Raw genomic sequence first — 23978 nt, forward strand, 5'->3', positions numbered from 1 at the left:
TTTATATCAACATTATAAGACATTGTAAGGGTCAATAATGATATTTTTTACAATAATTGAATAATTAGTTATAATGTAAATATATTATACTATTTGAGAAAATATCAGATTCCGCTGGGCATTTTGGGACAATCATGTTGCATTTTCCTTAAACAGTTAAGGGGTTAAAGCCCAGTAATTTTTTGGATCTTGGGCTTAGAGAAAAATGTCATTAGAATTGCTTCTAGAACTCTTCGCAATGATGCCAAAACTCTAATAAAAACTCTCAGAACTCTGAATTTTAAAATTTTGAAATTTTTTGAAAATTTCAAAGTTCTGTAACTTTTTTTATTTTATATTTTATATTTTTTATTTTTATTTTTTAAAACAAAATGTCATAAGGAATACTTATAGAACTCTTTATGACGATGCCAGAACTCTAAGAACTCTGAATTTTAAAATTTTGAAATTTTTTGAAAATTTCAAAGTTCTGTAACTTTTTTTATTTTGGATTTAAAACAAAATGTCATTAGGAATACTTATAGAACTCTTTATGACGATGCCAGAACTCTTTTCAGAACTCTACCCAGATAGCACAACAATTTGCCACAAGTTTGCAGCAAGTTTGCATTGCAAACTTCGAAAATTTGCATTGCAAGTTTGCAGCAAACTTGCGGCAAGTTGTGAAATGTCCGCCTTGTGGCAAGTTTGCATGCAAACTTGCAGAAAACTTGCGTGGCAAGGTAAATTAAAATGTCTGCGCAGTAGTTTTATATGACATATAGAGCTGCGCACTACATTTTGTCACCTTCCCCAAGGGAGAAGGCAACATGTAACAAAATATGTACATTTTGAATACAAAAAAATTTTTTTGAAAACTTTTTAGAAAGTTTTTAAAGTTTTCAGCAAGTTTGTTACAACTTTTCTGCAAGTTTTCTGTGAAAACTTGTAGCAAGTTTGCATGCAAACTTGCCACAAGGCGGACATTTCACAACTTGCCGCAAGTTTGCTGCAAACTTGCCATGCAAATTTTCGAAGTTTGCAATGCAAACTTGCTGCAAACTTGTGGCAAATTGTTGTGCTATCTGGGTAAGAACTCTGAATTTTCAATTTTTGAAATTTTTTGAAAACTTTAAAGTCCTGTAACTTTTTTGATTTTGGATTTAAAACAAATTGTCATTAGAAATACTTATAGAACTTTTTATGACAATGTCAGAACTCTTTACAGAACTCTGAATTTTAGAATTTTGAAAATTTTAGAAATTTCAAAGTCCCGTAACTTTTTTGATTTTGGATTTAGAATAAAATGTCATTAGACATACTTATAGAACTCTTCGCAACGATGCCAGAACTCTATTCATAACTTGCAAAATATTATTTTCATAACTTTTTTTAATTTGTTAATAATTTTTGAAATTTTGCAGAACTCTTCTTTTTTTGGTAAAGAACTCTAGAACTCTTTATTCTCTTTCAGAATATTAGGTCAAAACTCTTTTTTGCAAAAATCATAGTGTTATGCAAAGTTAGCACTATGATTTTTCATTGTCGCTTTTTTTATTGTTAATCATCAGAACTATTTAAATAATCGTTAGAGAACTCTAGAACTATTGCTAAAGTGCCCAGAACTCTTGTAAAATTTTTGATTTTTCAAAAAAGCAGTGCCAACTTTACATGACTCTCAGTAGCTCGTTGCCACGTTTTGTTTCAATTATTTAATAAATAAATTGGCTAATAATTTATATTAATCCATAAATTCACAAATAGGAATTTATAAAAAAAAATAAAATCAATTTTACCTTTCTTCGAAAATTGCTCTTTTAATTGACTAGAATCTTTGGGCCGACATTTAAATATACCCTCTGTGTATGTATGTGTTTGTTCGCGGTTCAACTATATTGACAGTTATGTCAATATTTGTGAAGACTGACCCACATTTCCATCACGCAGAACATTTAATTCACAGATTTATTGTATTTCCTAGAAAAGCTTCATTATTATTTATTGGAAAAGAGGAAATAAAAGTGTGATTTAGAAATATATAAAATATATTGTACATGCTCTAACAATACGATTCCTCTTAAATGATGCGTGTGAAAAGAAGTTTTGCTCATTATAAGTGGTCTTTTTTCTTTTTAAACAACGATGCTTATGGGAATCTCCTGTCTCCTATTCGATACACCATTATTTTAAACTCGAAACAAATAAATTTTATTCGATCCAATAGTTTTTGTACTCAATACACAAATGTGACTTAATTGTTTAAAAGTTGTAATTATTAAAAAGAAAATATATTTGGTTAATTTGGCAAAAAAGGATAAAAAAACCGAGTAAAAAATATTTTTCGTGATATATTAGACGTTTGCTTGTCGAGTAATTCCAGAAGGAATACACCACCTTTTACCTTTCCATTGTTGACAGAATGATAGAAAGACCTTAGTTGGACCTTGGGCCAAAATTGTCCGGAAGTAACGGAAGCTGTTAGATCGAAAGACCCAAATGTTGTAAAGCACGTTCCATTTTCTCGAGTTTATTTTCTATGTGTGGGTGATTCTCCGCGTAGCGCACGATTTGGTTTATGAAATTTAAAAAATTTTTTTTTATCGTTATGGTTATTATCAATATATTTTTTTGAAGATAAAGGCTTTAAAAAGAAAATCGATAGCGGGCCAGAAAAATTATTTATAATTTTTGTTGTAAACAAGTGTAGTAATTAACTAATTCACTGTTTAGACACATTCTGTCAAAACAAATTTTGCGGTAATTTAAACAATATTATAGCGTAAATCTCATTTAAAAATTATTATTTTGGTAATTTATGAAAATTTATAGAAATGTTTGGAAATTTATGGAAATTTTCGCGATAATTCATAAAAATATGTAAAATTTAAATTATTATTAAAAATTTGGATTTTGGTAATTTATGGAAATTTTCGCGGTAATTTATGGAAATTTATAAGGTAATTTATGGCAATTTGTAAGGTAATTTAAAGAAATTTTGTAGGTAATTTTTAAAAATATGCAAAGTAGAAATCACAATTGAAAATTTTTATTTCGGTAATTTATGGACATTTTTGCGGTAATTTATAAAAATTTTCGTGGTAATTTATGAAAATTTATTTAAGTAATTTATGGTAAACTTTCCTGAGCTATAGGTTTTTTTTATTCCTTATATATGTGGCACCATAACACTACATTTGCACTAGGTTCTTCGTAATACGAAGGTCGGTGGAAATTCTGAGGTCGGTGGAAACTCAGGCTGGTGGGAACTTTTTCAACCGACTTTGGATATTTTAATTTTTTGAAAAAAGTATCATTAATTTTCAATCGGTTTAAAGTGGATCTCATTCGTATTGACCAAAACAATATAACTACGCTTTATTTAACCTTTTTTATAAATAATTGTTTAATTTGTGGTAAAATATTTAAGGGTCGGTAGAGGTCGGTGGAGATTATTTTGTGATTCCCTTATCAACCCAGTAAAAAAAAAGTATTCAGAATAGAGAAAAAGTATTGGTGGAGACGTTCGGTGAATGCGTTTTCGCGACAAAACCGTATTGGTGGGTTACGGTGAATACATTTTGCTTACCGTGAATACATTTTTTTTAAACTCTCGTTTTAAAGATTCATAAGCAAAGTTGAGAATATTTATAAAGAGCGTAAGTGACCTGAAGTATAAAAATGACGATTGCGAGAAGGAAATAAGAAATTTTGAGAAAAAATGAAAAATTAAATGTGACAAACCTACAACGTATATGATGATGAAAAGGAACATTGACGATACCGACAGAAACTTGAGAAATCCAAGTAAATGTGAAACAGTAAGTTCCGTCGGTAACGTCAAAGTTCCTTTTAATCATCATACGTTGTAGGCACAAAAAAGCATATGGTAATTGATCAACATTTGACAATCTGTTTGTCACATTTAATTTTTCGTTTTTTCTCAAAATTTCTTATTTCCTTCTCGCAATAGTCATTTTTATACTTCAGGTCACTTACGCTCTTTATAAATATTCTCAACTTTGCTTAGGAATCTTTAAATCGAAAGTTTTAAAAAAAAGTATTCACGGTAAGCAAAATGTATTCACCGTAACCCACCAATACTGTTTTGTCGCGAAAACGCATTCACCGAACGTCTCCACCAATACTTTTTCTCTATTCTGAATACTTTTTTTTTACTGGGAAATTTCCAACTTAAAATGAGTGAAAAATGAATAAATTAATTAGAACATTGATTCTTTTTCCTGAATTAACTTAAGGAAGTTATTTTTTGTGTTTACAAAAGTAATTTTAAATTAACATTTGATTTTCATTTAAATAATTTACTGTTTGTTAATAAAATAATGAATAGCATCCAAATTTGCTGTCAAGCATAAACTGAAAAAAAACATATATGAAATGAATTTTTTTTATTCAACTGTACTAAAGTAGACGATACTAAAATGTCAATAATAATTGTATTTATTATTGCATATTACTAAAATTATTAACTTTTTTTTCTAAACTTCCTGTGGGGACAGGTAAAATTTTGACGTTTTTAGCCTTAAAACCGCTTATTTATGAAAAATTATAATATTAGATACAAAAGTAATTATTGGTTTTTGTTTTTAAACATATAGATAACCTTTTCACGTTGAAATTGTAAAAGTATATGAAAATTATTTATTATTTTTCCATTACAACATGAAAAAAAACCAAGTTCTGCGCTACGCGGAGAATCACCCGTGTATATGTCACATATTTGTGTTTCAGACATGCGAAAGGATATTTTCGTACTCGACCTGATGAGCTTCGTTGAACCAGATTGAATGTAATCCGGCACAGGTCTATGTGTCCTGGAACAAGTGCCCCTTTTCCATTTGCGGTTTTGTTTTGTACCGTTTACTATCTTATTAGAAAATAAAGTATCGTTAGAGAGAAAAAAAATTTCATTATATTGTTCCAATCTGTCTAAAACAGGGGTTGACCATTAGAAATTTTTTTCTTTTTAATTTTAATTTCCCGCCAAAATGTTTCTCTAATTATTATACGTGTAGACGGCGAGAAAACCTTCTCATAAACAAGATAAAGTGAATATATCAATCAGAAACTCGACGAGATTCTTCAATTGGATTTTATTTCATTATTTATAATTATAATAAAAATTATATGAATAAAATAATATAATATAAAAATAAATAAAATACCAACGAGTGAGAAGTTCAAATATCACTAATAATAATTTTTTTAATGAATAGTAAAAATAATAGTAGTCATTTAAATGATAATTGATGCAATAATTAACGTCTAATTTAATAAAATTGATACTAATTTAATAGATTAAAAATATTATAATCATTTCCCGAAAATAATAATTTTCATTTCTCATGAGTTGGTTCTCTTCTCATTAATAGCATGAGTCTGACTTCGATATTATTATATATTATGATGCATTTCTCTTAGTTCGATTGCCTCATTGAAGCTATTTTACGAGCTTACTAATCCCTCGTTTCAGTTTTTGGAATCTTAGCCTTGAAAATCATTTATATGAATTGGGTTTTCGAAGACTAAGTGCAGATATTGCTTCATTCAGGTCAGCTTGAAAATTGTAATTGGTTTCTTTACCCGACAAAATCGGGAACGCGCACTCTCGGTCCGAGGACGAGCTATCTTTGTTATTACATTCGTAAAATAAATAACTAACATTTTTCTTTCTTCCTTTTTCCCCATCACTTTCTTTTTGCTTTCTCATAGAGGAAGGATTGTATTACCCAGTAAAAAAAGAAGTATTGAGTGGAGCGTTTAGGAATTGAGTGAAGCTCTGAGCCAATACGCTCGAGTAAAAACCGTATTGGGACGTCTGACTCAATCTTTTTTTCATCCGCCGAATACGGTCTTATTTTAGCATTAAAATTAAAATCACATGAGCAGAGTACACATTATAAATTGAAAGCACAATTGTCCTGGAATGTAAAAATGCCGATTTCGATAAGAAGCAGTGAATATTTGTTAAAAATTGGTAAAAGCAAAGTTTGATAAGCGCGACTGAATTTACCATGTGAATAAATGAAGTGGTAAGTTTAAATGGACGAAATGGACTGAAAGAAATCTACTGTTACCGACAGAAAGTTCCTAGAGAATTGTGGTAAATTCAACAAAACAATGAAATTTCATTGTTTAACAATTCTCTAGGAACTTTCTGTCGGTAACAGTAGATTTCTTTTCGTCCATTTAAACTTACCAATTCATTTATTCACATGGTAAATTCAGTCGCGCTTGTCAAACTTTGCTTTTACCAATTTTTAACAAATATTCACTGTTTCTTATCGAAATCGGCATTTTTACATTCCAGGACAATTGTGCTTTTGAATTTATAATGTGTACTCTGGTCATGTGATTTTAATTTTAATGCTAAAATAAGACAGTATCCGGCGGATGAAAAAAAGATTGAGTCAAGCGTCCCAATACGGTTTTTACTCGAATCCGTATTGGCTCAGAGCTTCACTCAATTCCTAAACGCTCCACTCAATACTTCTTTTTTTACTGGGTAGCAAAATTTTCAATTGTGATTTTTTGACATACCTATTTATAAATTTTTTTCATTATACCTAATCTTTTAGTACTTTATGTACGAATGGGCACTGCCCGTATAAATGTTCTAAATAAGTAAAAAAAAATTTCGACGTATTTTGACCTCCGAAGTCCAAAAAACGGATTTTAAAAATTTGTCCCGATGTGTGTGTGTGTGTGTGTGTACTAACATTACATTTGCCTCAATATCTCAGAACGAGAAAGAGCTAAAGGCCTCAATTTTTTTTTAAATTGTAGGTCTCCCCGGGGGACATAAAATGAGAGTGTTTTCAGCCCGATTCATAAAGTTTAACTATATTTTTTTTGCATTTTTCATTTTGTAAAAAAACGTTTTTTGACCATAACTTAAAAAAATCTTAGGGCACCTATAAATGTTTTTCTTTAGTTTTGTAGAGTTTTTTCATACGCATCTTTTGAGCCTTCATTGAACATTTTTCGTCTATATTAGCCAGAGATTGGTATTTGAAAAATCAAAAATTGTGGAAAATATAATTTTGTCAACATTCTTGTTTATTAACTTATGTGTAATTATTAATTATTATTAATTCTTATATTTCAATTATTATTATTTCTATGAGGAAGCAAAGTGTTCATGAAATGAACATTAAAATTATAAAAATGTAAAACTTGGCAGCGGTTTTTACATCTCTGCAGTGCGAGGCGCGACTTTAGAAAAACTTTTGATTATAATGCACCTTATCATCTCATTCACACGCATCTGTGTATCAGAATTTTCACTATTTTTGCATTTCTTTTAAACAAAAAAAAACTAACCCTCTGTTGATGATTATTCTTTAATTTTTTAGGATTCTAAAGTTCAGAAGGTTTAAATGAATGAAATTTATTTATTTATTCTTCGAATTAAATTTTTAGACCAATAATTTTGCGTCACTATACACTGAAAATAAAGGTATTTGATTCAAATAACCGATTACTTCACTGTTATCAATTAAATATTTACTTTAATAAAATAATTTTTATTTGTGTCAATTAAATGGTATTTGCTCTAAAATACTTTAATTATTGGTTCAAATATAGTTTCTATGTTGAATTTGAAACAAAAATCAGTTTTACCTTATTTCTTCGGAGCGCGTCACATATTAACATTAACATTTATATTACTTTTTTCAATATAGGGGAAAGGTGTACGAGATGATCCCCCTAAGGGAAAAAACCTATTATTCAAAGAAAAATCAACATATTCGAGTTTTTTTACGCACTACAAGATAATTAATCTATCTAACTATTCTGATTTGAAATATTTGCAGCTAATTAATATTTTACTGTTAAATTTAATTTTTTTAAAACCTTACAAAAGGTCCAAAGATCCAAGGAAGTGTCCAAGATGATCCGCATGGTATGGGCAAGATGATCCGTAGGATTATCTTCCCCAATTATTGAAAAAGGAGTCTATATTGAAGGAATAACAGTGTATCAATGTAATAGTATATTAAGAAACAAGAGGATAAAAGCAGCCATTTCACAAAAATCATCGTAAAGAAATTGGCTGCCTTTATTCTCGTGTTACTTACGATATTTTTTATTCCTAATGCACAAAAGTGGCGATTTCAGATAGCAGACGACAGGGAGTAAAAGTCATTCACTTGTTCGACTTGTATGAAAATGGCGGCCGTTTTCTCCCAAGGGCAAGAAAAATGCATGTGAACAGCTAATTTTCTTGCCCTTGGGAGAACACGGCCGTCATTTTCATACGGTCGAAGAAATGAATGACTTTCCTCCCTGTCGTCCGCTATCAGAACGCGTCATTTTTGTGCATTTGGGATAAAAATTGAATTTTTATTAATACTAGAAAATTCACTTTGAGGTGAGACGAAATACATGGGAATCAGGGGGGATCATCTTGTACACCCATTGAGGGATCATCTTGCCCCAAATGCCACTATTTTGTAATTTGTTCGTAACTTAACCTATTCGAGCTCTGTTATTCCATAATACCAATCAGAACACTTAGTTGAAGATATACTGAAGCCGTGAGTACAAGAAACATGGAATTTCAGCTACTACAGCAAAAGTTATCTAAGCCCAAACTTAAGCTTTCCTTAGATCAAAAGTATGAAATTTTTATTTTTTCCAATAGAATTTTTTTAGTGACGCGTGTTGTCATAACAGTTTGACTGATTCATAGGTATGTCATTGGCAACGTATTACCGTATTTGCCTAAAAGGGGGATCATCTCGTACACCTTTCCCCTAATCGAAAATTTTATGAAATTTAAAAAATATAATTTTCCTAATTACATTTATAATTAGTTACATTTACAATTATTATAATCTAATTTCTTTATTATTAATAGTAAATAGGTAATAGAAAATAAAACAAAGATTGCTATTAAGAAAAGAATTGTTTGGCGGAAGTAATTTTTTGCAACAAGGAACAGCTATTAGTTAATTGTTCATATATAGTATAATTAAGTAACAATGTAATTGTTGCCTATTTTTCCTGAAGCTATAAATAAAGAAAATGTCTTCATTGTTTTTTCTTGCTTTTACAGAACAAAAAGGAAAAAGTTTGAAGAAAGAGGAAATAATGTTGGAAAAAAATTGTGTATTTTTCCTTGAACTTCAACGCATGAAGCACTAACAATATTTGATTGGGTTCAAACAATTTCCGGAAGGAAAAAAAAAGAAGAAGACGAAGAAGAGCAGAAATCCAATTTTCACGTGCTCGACGTTACACCGACGAGTGATTGGTGAGTGACATTAAAATTTTTATTATTGCAATCATTTTATATTGCGCCTCGAGTTAATGGAGGCAATCAACTCGATTAAATTTCATCAAAATTGTATTTGTAATTAATAATAAATGTTACAATTGTAATAATTTACGGTCAATTGTAAATATAACAATTTATTATTAATTGTAAGTATAATAATTATTACATTCAATAATAATGTAAATTATTTATTCAGAATATTTACATGAATAGGAAAAATTTGTTAATATCAAGACAAAAGAGAAGGTGAATTTGTGTTTCAGAAATTTTGAATGACACACTCTCTAAATTTGAATTAGTAAAAATGTTTACTAATTTGAATTAGTGACGGACTTTTTGGTTTTGAATTAGTAAATTATTAACTATAATAATCGTCGTATTCATTCATTCATTCTGTCCAGTCTGTCCACACCTGAAGTTACTCATGATTATGCTTTTGTTTTTTTATATGTTTTGATAGATAATATTATACTTCTTTATTTTTTCACTATTTTTGCTTCCTCGTGAGGAAGCTTTGTAGTCGTTTAATTTACAAAATTTTTAAAAATCCTTTTAACAAATTTTCTTCTGTATAGGACTATGTTATATAAGACCCTGAACAATTGTCCGGATGTATGTATGTGTGTGTGTGTGTGTGTGTGGATCGCGATTTTTGTGAACACGATAACTCGAAAAGGTTTTAACGAATTTGGCTAAAATTTACCAGGTATATTTATCATAAAAATATCTCGAAATGGATTGATAGACTTTATAAAATTCTCAGAAAAAATTTTTTTTTTGACTTTTTTCTAAAAAAAAATTTTTTAAGTTGGTTATTGAAGTTAATATATAATAAAATCTTATTCTTTGCATCAAGACGAATTTTTTTTGCTGGTCGTAAAGAGGAAGCAAAATGTTCATGTAATGAACATCTGGATTTACAACTTGTTTTAATTTAATGATAGGGGAGACTGGGGCGAAAAGTTAAATTTTGCATAAATGATTTTTTTAGACAATATAATCCGCTTAGATGCAAATATTTATACATCAATATTGTAGGGCAACTTGTCCCCTACAACTTTCAATAAAAAAGTTTTTGATATTTTCGCATACAATACATGTTTTGTCCTTTTTTAAAAATTTTGTTTTTTTTAACTTTTCGCCCCATGCTGGGGCGAAAAGTTAAATGGATGGGGCAAAAAATTAAATTCTATTTTTGTCTACTAAAACTACTTTCTGATAGGTGTTAAGTAGTAGATAAGTTAAAGTATACGTAAACAAGTAATTTCGTTAATAAAAGATCTTTGTTTACTTAACAAAAGCTTTAGAACAGTTACAAAGTTAATAAATTGAAATTTCACAAAAAAAAAAAAATTTTTTGGTTTATTTCACGTGAGCTGTCTTGTTTTTTGATAGAGTACTTGCCTAATGTCAAATAAATCATTTTTAAACAAATAAACCCAAAAAAACGTAAAATAAAAAAAAAATTTTAATAACATGTAAAAATACATTTAACTTTTCGCCCCAGGGTGCGTTTTTGGCTTTAACAACAAATATAAAAAATCTGACTAAAGATATTTAGCAAATACCTTTAGGTGTCTCTTCAGGGGACCCAAATAATGAGGTAAAAAAATCGCGGTGAGAATAAATGCAAAAAATATACTTACAAGTTGATATTCCCTTTTACGAAAAATTTTTAAAAAGTAGGGTGAAAAAAAAATTAAATATGGACACCAAAAAAATTAGCAGAATGTCACATAACTCCGGATATTTATTTAGGGTGATAACACCCTTCTATAATTAAAATTGCAATGCTCTAACTATTTCCGTTCGAAAGATAATGAATTTTAACTGTTTTCACAATTTAACTTTTCGCCCCAGTCTCCCCTATTATTTTATTTTCTTTAGAAATATTTTTATTTTTAAAATAATTCAATAATATTTTTATTAATCGAAAAATTATTAATGTTATTTTTCATTATTTCCTTTATTTCCAAAAAAATAAGCACTTTGTAACAAACATTTTAGACGTACTTAACAAATAATTGTTATTTTTCATGTAAAATATTTTCCTTTTTTCAATATGAAAAACGAGACGCATGCTTATTCCCGAAATCTTTTTTGACCAAATAGTGATTTGATATAAAACTACTTAACTTAAAATTCACATAATATGCACATTATTTGACATAAATTTCATTGTACACAAAAACCATTTAACATATATATCATTTGTCATAGAATTCATTAAACAGAAATATTATGTTACATAAAACTCAGATAACTTAATTCCTATTTGACATAAAAATTATGTAACATAAATTTCTATTGACATAAAAATCATTTAACATAAATTTCTTTTGACATAAAACTCATTTAACGCAAATTTTATTTGTTATAAAATTCATTTGACATCAATTTCATTTGACATAAATGTCATTTAACGTAATTCTCATTTGACATAAATATCATTAGACATAAAATTAGCTGAACATAAATTTTCATTTGACGTGAATATCATTTAACATAATTATTATTTAACGTAAAATTAAATTTATATAAATTTCATTTAGCATAAATGCAATTTAACATAATTCTCATTTGACATAAAATTTACTTGACATAAATTTCATTTGGTATAAACCTTATTTAACATAATTTTTATTTGACATAAAGTTCATTTGATATAAAAGACATTTAACACAATTCTCATTTGTCATAAAAGTCATTTAACAAAATTCTCATTTGACATAAAAATCATTTCACACAAATTACATTTTACATAAAAATATCGGCGCCAATTTTAAAAGTAACCAATTAGATATTATCAACAACATTGTGATTTGCCAATTTTGAAATTCGCGCCTATATTTCTATGTCAAATGATCTTTATGTAAAATGCAATCTATGACATCTGAATTTTATGTCAAATGAGAATTATGTGTAATGACTTATCTGTCAAATAAAATTGATATCAAGTGAACTTTATGTCAAATAAAAATTATGTTAAATGGGATTTATACCAAATAAAATTTATGTCAAGTATATTTTATGTCAAATGAGAATTATGTTAAATGGAATTTATGCTAAATGAAATTTATATAAATTTAATTTTACGTTAAATAATAATTATGTTAAATGATATTCACGTCAAATGAAATTTATGTCAAGCTAATTTTATGTCTAATGATATTTATGTCAAAAGAGAATTACGTTAAATGACATTTATGCCAAATGAAATTGATGTCAAATGAATTTTATAACAAATAAAATTTGCGTTAAATGAGTTTTATGTCAAAAGAAATTTATGTTAAATGATTTTTATGTTAATAGTAATTTATGTTACATAATTTTTATGTCAAATGGGAATTAAGTTATCTGAGTTTTATGTAACATAATATTTCTGTTTAATGAATTCTATGACAAATGATATTTGTGTTAAATGGTTTTTGTGTGCAATGAAATTTATGTCAAATAATGTGCATTTTATGTGAATTGTAATTTTATATCAAATAACTATTTGGTAAAAAAAGATTTCGGTAAGCATGCGTCTCATGAAAAACATAATTGCTTGACAAATTAAAATTATAAATACAGCAATTTTTTCAAAAAAATTAAAAAATTGTTGGGAAATTAAAATTAGAAAGTAGAAAATATTTTGCACATTTTTCGCTTCTTAATTACAATTTATAAACAAAGTACGTAAGTAGAAAAAAAAGTTATAAATCAAATTCTGTTTAAGAAATTTTTAATTTATTTTGGTAAAAATATTTACAAAATTTTCTATTTGTTAAAAACTATATTTATCGAAATAATAATAAAAAATAAATAAATAAAACAATTTCTATTTTATTAAATAAAAAAATAAATAAAAGAATTTAATTTTAAATCTGTAAAGTTCAATTATTGTTAAAAATAGGATGAGTTTGAAATAAATAAAATCTTTTCAATGCTAAAGAATATAAGAATGTACGTAGGACAAAAAGTCCAATCCAAAAAATCCACACTAAAATATCCAAGAAAAAGAATCCAAACTACAAAAAATCCGAAAGAGAAAATTTTTTTTAAAAAGAATCTTGTTTGTTTATATTATAATTGAAAATTTGATTTTTTAATTTTATTTAAATTATATTGAAAATAATTGAATAATTAATTATTTCCTTAATACATAAACAATAAAAATTAAATTTTCTCAAGTACTAAAAATATATAATTTATTTGAACATTCAGAAATTTTAAATTATAAAAATTTCAGAGAAGTATAATTATCTATACAAAATGAAATAAAATGCGATATTTTAAAAACAAATGAAAACAATATAACTTTTTTTTATTTGGTGAAAAAATTCCAGGTTCTGCATAAAATTCCTGTCTTATTCCCTGTTTTTTCCGGTCAAATTAAATTCCCTGTTATTTTGTACTTTGTAACTTTCACATTTTAAAATTAATATAGAACAATTAAAACGACATTATACTTTATAATTTTGAAAATTTGGATTTTTTGATTTGGACATTTTGACCAAGTCATAAAGTCCAATCCAAAATTCCAACATAAACTATTTTTTTGGACTGCATTGAATTTGGACTTTATGTCTTGGACATTTTGGTTTGGATTTTGTGTCCGCAGGTACCGAATAGAACATTCAGAATATTCTTGTGAATTTTTGAAATTAAATATTATTTTAGTACTTTTGACAAAATTTCCTGACTTTCCTGAATAAATTTAGAGAAATAGTGATTACGTACGGGTGCAGGTGCTACTACTTTAAAGTTAATTTAAAATTCTATATCAATCAGGATGTTGTTCAGCAATACCCAAGCAACAACTCAGGTCATTGGCAGCCAATAGAAAAATATTTGAATGAGAGAAAATGAATTTTAACCTCATTTTTCACTAATTTTGATTGTCTGATAGCGTACGGGTGGGGGTGCTACTACTTAAAAGTTAATTTAAATTCTATATCAATCAGGATGTTGTTCAGCAACACCCAAGCAACAACTCAGGTCATTGGCAGCCAATTAATTATTAATTAACTATAATAATCGTCGTATTCATTCATTTATTCTGTCCAGTCTGTCCACACTTGAATTTAGTCATGATTATGCTTTTGTTTTTTTAATGGTTGTATAGATAATATTATGTATACTTCTTTATTTTTTCCACTATTTTTTTAATTTAATAATATTTTTTTATTTTTATATATTTAAGTATATTTTGTGTAGAATTTTTGTAAATAATTGAATTTTTCAATGTCAATTAAAAAAAGAAACTTCACGCGCGCTTTATCGCGCGTTATGTATGCTAGTTTGACTAATAAATAGTAATTTCTGCTAAGTTATATTAGTCAAATTTACTAATTCAAAACCAAAAAGTTAGTCACTATAATTCAAATTAGTAAATACTTTTACTATTCAAATATAGAAAGAAATGTAAAGAATAATTCATCAGTAATTAATTATCGTTTGGCTAATATTTTACAAAGGCTAAGCGCACGTAACGGAATTTTCGCGAATGGAATAAAAAGATGCAATCGAGCAATTCCACGCCAAGTGATCATAAGAATTTTCGATGATTTTAGCAATATTAAAAATACTTTCAGAATTTGTTCCTTCTTATACATGGAATAAAAGTGTATAAAAGTTTTTTTTAAATTTTCAAAATTTTTTGAGTTACCTCTTACTCAAAATTTTGGTCGGTTTTTCAAAAAATGCACATAACTTTTTTTCTTGTTAACCGATTAAGATAATTTTTTTTGGAAAATACTCATAATAAAAAGTACTTTAAAGAAAAAAAATAAAATTTAATAAAAAATTTTTTTTTGCCCGAAAAAAATTTAAAAAAATTTTTTGAATTCAAATTTTGAAAAAAATATATCTTCGATTTAAAAATTTTTTTTTGGTAAATATTGTCAATTAAGTAAAGAATACTTCTTGTAAATTTAATTATGGGACAAAAATAACTTTACGAGAAAAAAAATAAAGTGTGCAGCGCGGCGTGCCGGGACTTGTGCATGTATTCACTTATGGCCGCGCAAGTTTCGTTTCAAATCACACTATAGGTCACAATTCTTTAACAAAACGCTTTTTCTTTTTTTCTAAATCTTCGTAATTAAATTCTCTATGGATCTCTTGAGCCTTATTTTTGAATTTTTGTTTTTAAACATTTTTTAAATAACAGTAAGTATTAAAAAAATCATAAAATCGTAAAATATATTTTTTTTAGTTTTATTGATTAAGAAAATTATTTAAAAAACCTATTAAAATAATGTTTGATTGATAAAAAATAAATTAATTAAACACTTTTTAATTAATTAATTGTTGTTATTTTTTATAAACTGTATACTTAGGCCTAGAAATTACTAGTTTCTTCTCAATTGTACAATTTTTCATAAGTAATATATCTACTGATGATAAAAAAACAATTATTTATTAAAACATTGTTTAAACAATTAATTGTTGCTATTTTTTCATAAACTATTTATACTTAGGGTAAGAAATTTATATTTGTTTCTTATGTACTTTTTTCATTTTTTCATAAGTTTCATTTGGGTTAGAAATTTCTAATTTTTTCTAAACAATTAATTGAAAAATTGAAAATTATAAACTGTTTAAACAAGGGTTAAATAATAAATTTTTATTTTTTCTTTTATACTTGAATACTTTACTTATGAAAAATTGCACAATTCAGAAAAAATAGAAATTTTTAACCCTAAGTACAGTTTATGACAAAATAATAAATTTTTATTGTATAACAATTTTTAACTAAATAATTTTTTATTTTTTATCAATCAAAAATTATTTTAATAAGTTTTTTGATTAATTTTCTTAATTAATAAAACTAAAAAAATATATTTTACGATTTTATGATTTTTTTAATACTTATTGTTATTTAAAAAATGTTTAAAAACAAAAATTTAAAAATAAGGCTCGACAGATTCATAGAGAATTTAATTACGAAGATTTTTAAAAAAAGAAAAAGCGTTTTGGTAAAGAATTGTGACCTATTAGAGTGATTTGAAACGAAACTTTCGCCGCCATAAGCACAAGTCCCGGCACGCCGCGCTGCACACTTTATTTTTTTTCGCGTAAAGTTATTTTTGTCCCATAATTAAATTTACAGGAAGTATTCTTTACTTAATTGACAATATTTACCAAAAAAAAATTTTCAAATCAAAGATATATTTTTTTCAAAATTTGAATTCAAAAAATTTTTTTAAATTTTTTTCGGGCAAAAAAAAAATTTTTATTAAATTTTATTTTTTTTCTTTAAAGTACTTCTTATTATGAGTATTTTCCAAAAAAAATTATCTTAATCGGTTAACAAGAAAAAAAGTTATGTGCATTTTTTGAAAAACCGACCAAAATTTTGAGTAAGAGGTAACTCAAAAAATTTTGAAAATTTTAAAAAAACTTTTATACACTTTTATTCCATGTATAAAAAGGAAGAAATTCTGAAAGTATTTTTAATATTGCTAAAATCATCGAAAATTCTTATGATCACTTGGCGTGGAATTGCTCAATCATAAGTCGCGTATAGTACATGTTTTGGAAAGTTTCTCTGTCTCTTCTCCTTTTTTTATTGATTAATATAGGAAAGCTTGAGAATATAAGTGGAATAACAATTCTACCTGACTATTTTATTCTCGCGCAGTCTTTTCTTAGGCGGTTTGTTTATTTAAACTCTTTTTTTTCTCTCTAATATAATTATATTTGTTTAATTTATAGGGGCAAGATTTTATTTCCTACATTATCAATGTTACTCTAAGCAATAATATAAATAATGATTCGGTATTATTTATATAGAATTTCATTTTGGACATAGGAATTTGGCAAGGTTCCCAATTGATGGTGATAATTTTTTTATTATATCATTACTGTCATTGTCTGTAGTTCGTTGTCCGTATGTACCGGTAACTCGAGTAACGTCACGTCTAGCCGACCGGATGTATCCGGTATAATCACAACGCGCGATTAAAATGTTTATTTTTTTAAAGCAATTAATGCAAATAACCCTTGTCTCGATTCTAAACAACTCAGGTTAGATCTTAAACATCTTATAGTTTGGTGTAAGAAAAATCATTTGACCTTCAATTTAGATAAGAGTGTAGTAATCTCATTTGCGAGGAAAATCACATTTGTATATAGTTATACTGTGGGTTCAAGTGAATTAAATAGAGTGACTCAGGTTCGAGACTTGGGGGTTTTGATTGGTAAAGATCTCAATTATAATGAACATATCTCCGAAGTTATCTCTAAATCTTTAAAATCTCTGGGATTTGTAATGAGAAATGCATCTGCTTTTCATAATCTATCAGCGTTAAAAACTTTGTATTTTTCATTGATCAGATCAATAGTAGAGTATGCTATAGTCATTTGGGTGCCATATTACACATATAATATTATACACGGAAAAAATAAATTCTGTAAGAATTCCTGAATTTGTTCCATAATTGAGGATTTGTGCAAAGTTCCAGAAATTTTTAGAAATTCAATGTAAGTATATCTGAATCGTTCCGAACTAATTACGAAACGGTTTTTGTGAGACTTTCAAAATCAGCATTGTAAATAAATTCCTGGAGAAATACAGGACTGGTCTATAATATTATCGAAATTTTGTCGTAGAAATTATATTTCTTCTAAAATAGTATTTACAAGCATCTAATCAAGGAGAACTCCAGTTTAAATTTCATAATAATTCCCGAACTTCATCAAAAGAAAAGATGTGCCGACCCCGTTTCTCACAAGCGCTGAATAAAAGTAAAGTCTAGTATATAAGAGACTTCCCAGGTCCCTACAACCAGCGTGCGATTCAATGCGTCGTGTATTTGCGTTTATTTGTGTATAAATTATGTGTGCGTTAGATTATATGTAGGTAGCTATAAGTGTATTATGTATGTATGTGTGTGTGTGTATCCTCCTCAACCAATCACAGTTCGTCTTGCTTGACGAATGTCGATCAAGTATATACGCGTATACACAACTTCTTTTTTTTATTTTCTTTGCTACGGAATTGTTCCGGAACTATTCTGTAGCCCTTATAAGAGCTTCTTCATACATGAAGCGACCCTCTGAATTTTTCCCGAACTCATCGGAAGTTCTACCGTTCAGACTATCTGAAATACTCAGCCGCTACATTTCGTAAAAACTATCACATAAATACCGAGTTCTTACCATACAATTCCTGAATATCTATTTTGAAAGTTCGACATTTCTTCCAAATAACAGCTCTATAATAATTACCGACTTTTGCTCATATCCTCAATTTCGGAACGAATTCAGGAACTATTTCCGAATTATTTTTTTCCGTGTAAGATTTGAACGCATTCAGAATAGGTTTCTTCGTTTCATTGCGCGTCAACTTCACATACCATTTGATTTTCATGCTCATGATTACTGCAGCTTGCGTTCTGTGCTCAATATACCAAGGGTTTCTTTAAGATTCCTATATAGTGATTTATCATTTTTATATAAATTATTTAATGGATTCTTTAATTGTCAGTCACTTATATCACTAATTAATTTACGTGTGCCACTAAGACCTTCTAGGTATTTTTCTTTATTCTCTGTTCCATTTCATAGAACGAATTATGAAAATCATTCTTTGATGACCAGGCTTTGTAGAGAAGCAAATGATGTTTATAATGATATTGATTTTTTTGATTGTAACTCTATGAGATTTCACACACTTTTGCGTCAGCTTGTTTTTAGAGATATGTAGTTCACTATTTTAAGTTTAGCTACTTATGTTTCATTTTTGATAATATTTAGTAATTTTGCTTAGTGCAATAAAATTAGTATGAAGAGTACTTTGTACGAAAGGGCACAGTCCCGTTTACTACTTAAATAAATAAATAAATAAATAAACTTATATATATTTTTTAATTCATATATATATATATATATATATATATATATATATATATATATATATATATATATATATATATATGTTACAGTCAATGTCCAGAATCGGGCAATGTCTGACAATGCCCACAATCACTGGGCATTGTCGACAATGACCGTCAATTTCGAAATAATTTATATTATGAAGTTTTTTCGGGCAATGTCAATAATTAATTTTTTAATTTAATTTAAATTCATTTTAATCGAAATGTACCGACTAGTTATAAATAAAATGTCTCGTAAATTGTACTATTATTTCGTTTACAATAGATTGAGTCTCGTTATTTATCTCTTGTTATTTGTAATAATCAAATAACAAATAAATATAAGCTTTTAAAGGTAAATTTTGTTTTAGAGAACGCGTTACAGCATTTTCCAAATTTGTTAAATTTTACCTGCGAATCAGTAATTAGGCGGTGTTCTGCCAGTGATATTTTAATACTGACTTAGTACTGACTGCCGGTAAAAAATCAGTACTGGACAGCGTTACCAACCAGGGATTTCCCAGTACTGATTTAGTACTGGAGTCAGTACTTCTATACTGGTAGTCAGTACTATGCCAGTATTACGTTTCTACTTGGGTAATTAGTCCGATTTAGTCCGAAGTTAGTCAGATCATATGCAACTATAGTAAATGCAGAAGTAATCCGATTGGTTTAACCAGTGAATCCGCAGCTAATCCGAAACTGTCTGCTTATGGTCAGGTTTTTGTCACTCAGAATTAGTCTAGATAAATCCAAACTCAATACGGTTTTTAACCAGTGAATCCGGAATTAGTCCAATCTAGTCCAAAGTTAGTCTGATAATATACGAAAATATATTTATAGTTTAAATTTATCTGAATTTAATACAAATTGTTTTTAATATACAAATTGAATATTATACCAAAATCTTTGCGTACATATTTTGGATTGTTCCATACTTGTTTCGGATTAAATCTTTCAACTGGATTACTTTCGGATTATTGCCGACTGATTTCGTATTCTTTACATATTGATTTCGCATTATTCCGTATTTATTTTTGATGAATTTTTCAACGGACATAATTTCGGATGGTTGCGTAATAATTACGGACTTAATTCATAGACATTCATGATTACTCCAGACTGATTTAGGATTCATAATTTCGCTCGGATTAACGTTAGATTAATGCGGATCATTTTCGGATATTTTTCGTATAATTATCGTTACTGGGCCGATGTTTGTCACAGCACTGGCAATTGTCTTTTCCATTAAAGATTGATCAACTTCGCCGTGAATGGTCAATTTGAATATTTCACCATCGGCGCCATCATTGGCCCAGCAATGGGACGTTTTGAACACCAGTAATGGCCCAGTAACTACTGCCAATTCTTGACAGAAATTACTGGACCAATGCAATGATGGACTGTTTTTGCAGTCTTGGCATTTCGCACCATCCCTTAAAATTAATTACAGTTAAAATATTATATACTACCATTACAACGGTTTCAAATTGAAGTTTTTGAAATTTTTAATATTTAATAATTTAAATTAAAAATTCGGATAAACAGAGTTTTTAAAAAATTTTTGATTAAAATTTTTTAGAAATTAATTAAATTAAATTTTTGTAAATTTTATAATTTTTAATACTTAAAAATAAAAATTCGGATGTATTTTCCTATAAATTAATTCAATTTTTAAATATACATTTAATTGAATAATTATCGAAACATCGTAAAATTGAATTTAAAAAAATTGTAACTTTAGACGTATTTTAAAGGAAACTTCCTTTTTTAATAATCGAATTTTCAAAAAACTTTCTCAAAATAACTAAAAATAAATGCATTAAAAAAGTTCAATTAAAAATTCTAAAAGATTATTGAATTTTGAAACAGTTACTATTGTAATTTTTAGAAATACAGTCGACTCTCGATAATTCGAAGTTGAAAGGACTGAGAAAAAACTTCGAATTACCAAGAGTTTCGAATTATTGAGACGTTCAAATTAAGAGACTTTAGATTCGAACTACTGCCCAATGGGAAGTAAACGATTGGTTCAATAATGGGCCATGCTTGGCGAACTCCGTTCCATTATTGGAACATTAATGGCAACCATCATTGGACCACCAATGGTTTAAACTTGGGATGATCACGCTACTGCCAATGATCGGTAGCCAAGCATCGGGCCAATATTATTTGCCAAGGAATTGCCAAGGAGACAAAATCGATTTTCAAAAGCTTGATTTTTTATTGGCAGCCAACAAAAAACCAAGGTTTTGAAAATTGATTTTTCTTAATTATTAATTAAAATTTATTTTTAAAAAATATATTTTTCAAAAATTTATTTTAACAAAACATATTTTTTAAAAATATATATTTTTTTAAATTAATAGAACATATTAATTTAATTTGTCACCTCTGGTAAAACAAAGATGAAAGACTGATAAATTCCCTCACTTTATATTTTACAGTGGAGGGATAACTGTGAATGTCTTTGCGAGAGAGGAGCAGGTACTTATATACAGCCAGTGAAACAGGTCACAAGCGAGAAGAAATCACTAGCATGCACTCTGGCGGCGCTTGTCGGAACTGTTTTCTGGCGCGCATGCATATCCTGACATTATCGACACAGCGCTTGGCAACCAACGTTGCGCCACTTCCGACAAGCGCCGCCAGAGTGCATGCTAGTGATTTCTTCTCGCTTGTGACCTTTCTCACTGGCTCTATATAAGTACCTGCTCCTCTCTCGCAAAGACATTCACAGTCATCCCTCCACTGTAAAATATAAAGTGAGGGAATTTATCAGTCTTTCATCTTTGTTTTACCAGAGGTGACAAATTAAATTAATATGTTCTATTAATTTAAAAAAATATATATTTTTAAAAAATATATTTTTTTAAAAATATATATTTTTAAAAAATATATTTTTTTTAAATAAATTTTTGAAAAATATATTTTTTAAAAATAAATTTTAATTAATAATTTAAAAAAATCAATTTTCAAAACCTTGGTTTTTTGTTGGCTGCCAATAAAAAATCAAGCTTTTGAAAATCGATTTTGTTTCCTTGGCATTTCCTTGGCAACTAATATTGGCCCGATGCTTGGCTACCGATCATTGGCAGTAGCGTGATCATCCCAAGTTTAAACCATTGGTGGTCCAATGATGGTTGCCAATTGTTTTGCCAAGAAAAAACCATTGGGTACCAAGCATGGCCCATTATTGAACCAATCGTTAACATTGGCAACTTCCCGTTGGGTGAAAGTAAAAACACAGGTTCATATCAAAGTTCTTAGCTACATCAGTTTTTTTCAAAACTTTCAACAGCTTCAATAATTTTCTTTTTCTCTGCAATTGACAAGGACTTATATTTTGTAGACTGAGTCATGGCGACAACAAATTACTAACGACAAGCGTGTAATAATAGTGCTACACGGAGAAAAAGAAATAGTTGACACATCCAGATACATGGATATCACAGCCATATTATATTGAAAAATACGGGATATCCATAGTTAAGGTTGCTGCATCCATATTCTATGGCTGGCTGTGAATTGTTGAAGCAGCAAAAGATCTATGGTTGGGTGATCCATAGTAATGGAAATGGAAAAGAAAAAAATTTGAATCACTCAATTAATTAAATTCCATGTCACTTGAGATATTTTATACACATTTTTGTTAATTAATACACACCACTTATTGAATAACCGCATATTAACGAAACAAATTATTAACCGATGGGGGGGGAGACACGAACCCTAGACCTAACGCGTACTAAACACTAACGCTATCCACTACACTATAGACACAACTGCAATATTTGAGCATATAATATTCCTTATATACTCTACACATATTTCATGAAAATGAATTTACACAAAAACACTAATAGACAATAACGATAATAAATAATAAACAATTATAACACTATTTATAGACAATAAACTCACAACGTGATTATATAGGGCAATTCCATACGAAAAGCAAATGGTGGATCACCGATTTTTCTTAAAGTTTGTAACTTTGTAGTACTTGGGGTACTAAATAACTGTGCCAAACAGTTTTGCAAAAAAGAATTTTTTTTGCAAGATATTTAGATTTGAAAAATCGGAAACTGAAAAAAATTACTTTTTTTTGAAAATTTTTATTTCGAAAACTATTGATTCTACAAGAAAAAGTCATTTATTCAAAATTGTAGAAAAAATGTCAATTTTTTTTAATATTAAAAAAAAGTTAAGAAAAATTAATTTTTCAATAATTTGTTTAAACAATAATTTTTTATTGTTAAAAAAAAGAGCAAAGAACATCATGGAATTTTCTAGAAAAATTATTTTCTTAAAATTCAAACCTTCCTTAATAAGTGGTTAAATTTTTAAAGAAGTGATTTTTGATATTTTTGAGAAAAAATTTTTGAAGTTTGCGCTACGAGTTTTTGTGCGTTCCGCTAACTAAGCAGCGCCTATATCAGTGTATTTTAAAAGATAATTTGACCTTTACTGCTCGCCCCTAATACATTTATTAATTATATACGTATATATTATTATTATAAACAGTTTAAAAATATATTTTTAACTTTTTTATAAACATTATTTTCCTTTTTTAACCCATTAATGGTCATGGGCACAGGAACGCATAATATAAAAAGTAACTATTGGGATCCTGGCATAGGATCATAATAATAATTTTTGACGTTAAAAATTAAAAAAAAAATTTTTTAAACAATTTGTTATAAAAAAATAAAGAAAAATTGATTTTTATAAAAAACTGATAGCGCTATTCGATTCGACGCAAAAAACAACTACGAGATCGTATATTACATAATTTTCAAAAAAAGACATACTGTTGTAAAAATGTTATA

General features: G+C 27.8%; 1 protein-coding gene across 3 annotated transcripts in view; it reads left to right on the forward strand.

Annotated features, from left to right (window-relative positions):
• LOC122510581 overlaps positions 1-23978 on the forward strand; it is a 372459-nt gene that overhangs the window by 193089 nt on the left and 155392 nt on the right. For all 3 annotated transcript variants that reach the window (XM_043625348.1, XM_043625347.1, XM_043625349.1), the window contains exon 2: positions 9059-9256. The gene's annotated coding sequence lies outside the window, so the exon portion shown is untranslated. The remainder of the gene's footprint in view (positions 1-9058; positions 9257-23978) is intronic.

This window comes from Leptopilina heterotoma, unplaced genomic scaffold (assembly GCF_015476425.1).
Source record: "Leptopilina heterotoma isolate Lh14 unplaced genomic scaffold, ASM1547642v1 Lhet_70, whole genome shotgun sequence".
Classification (NCBI taxonomy): domain Eukaryota; kingdom Metazoa; phylum Arthropoda; class Insecta; order Hymenoptera; family Figitidae; genus Leptopilina; species Leptopilina heterotoma.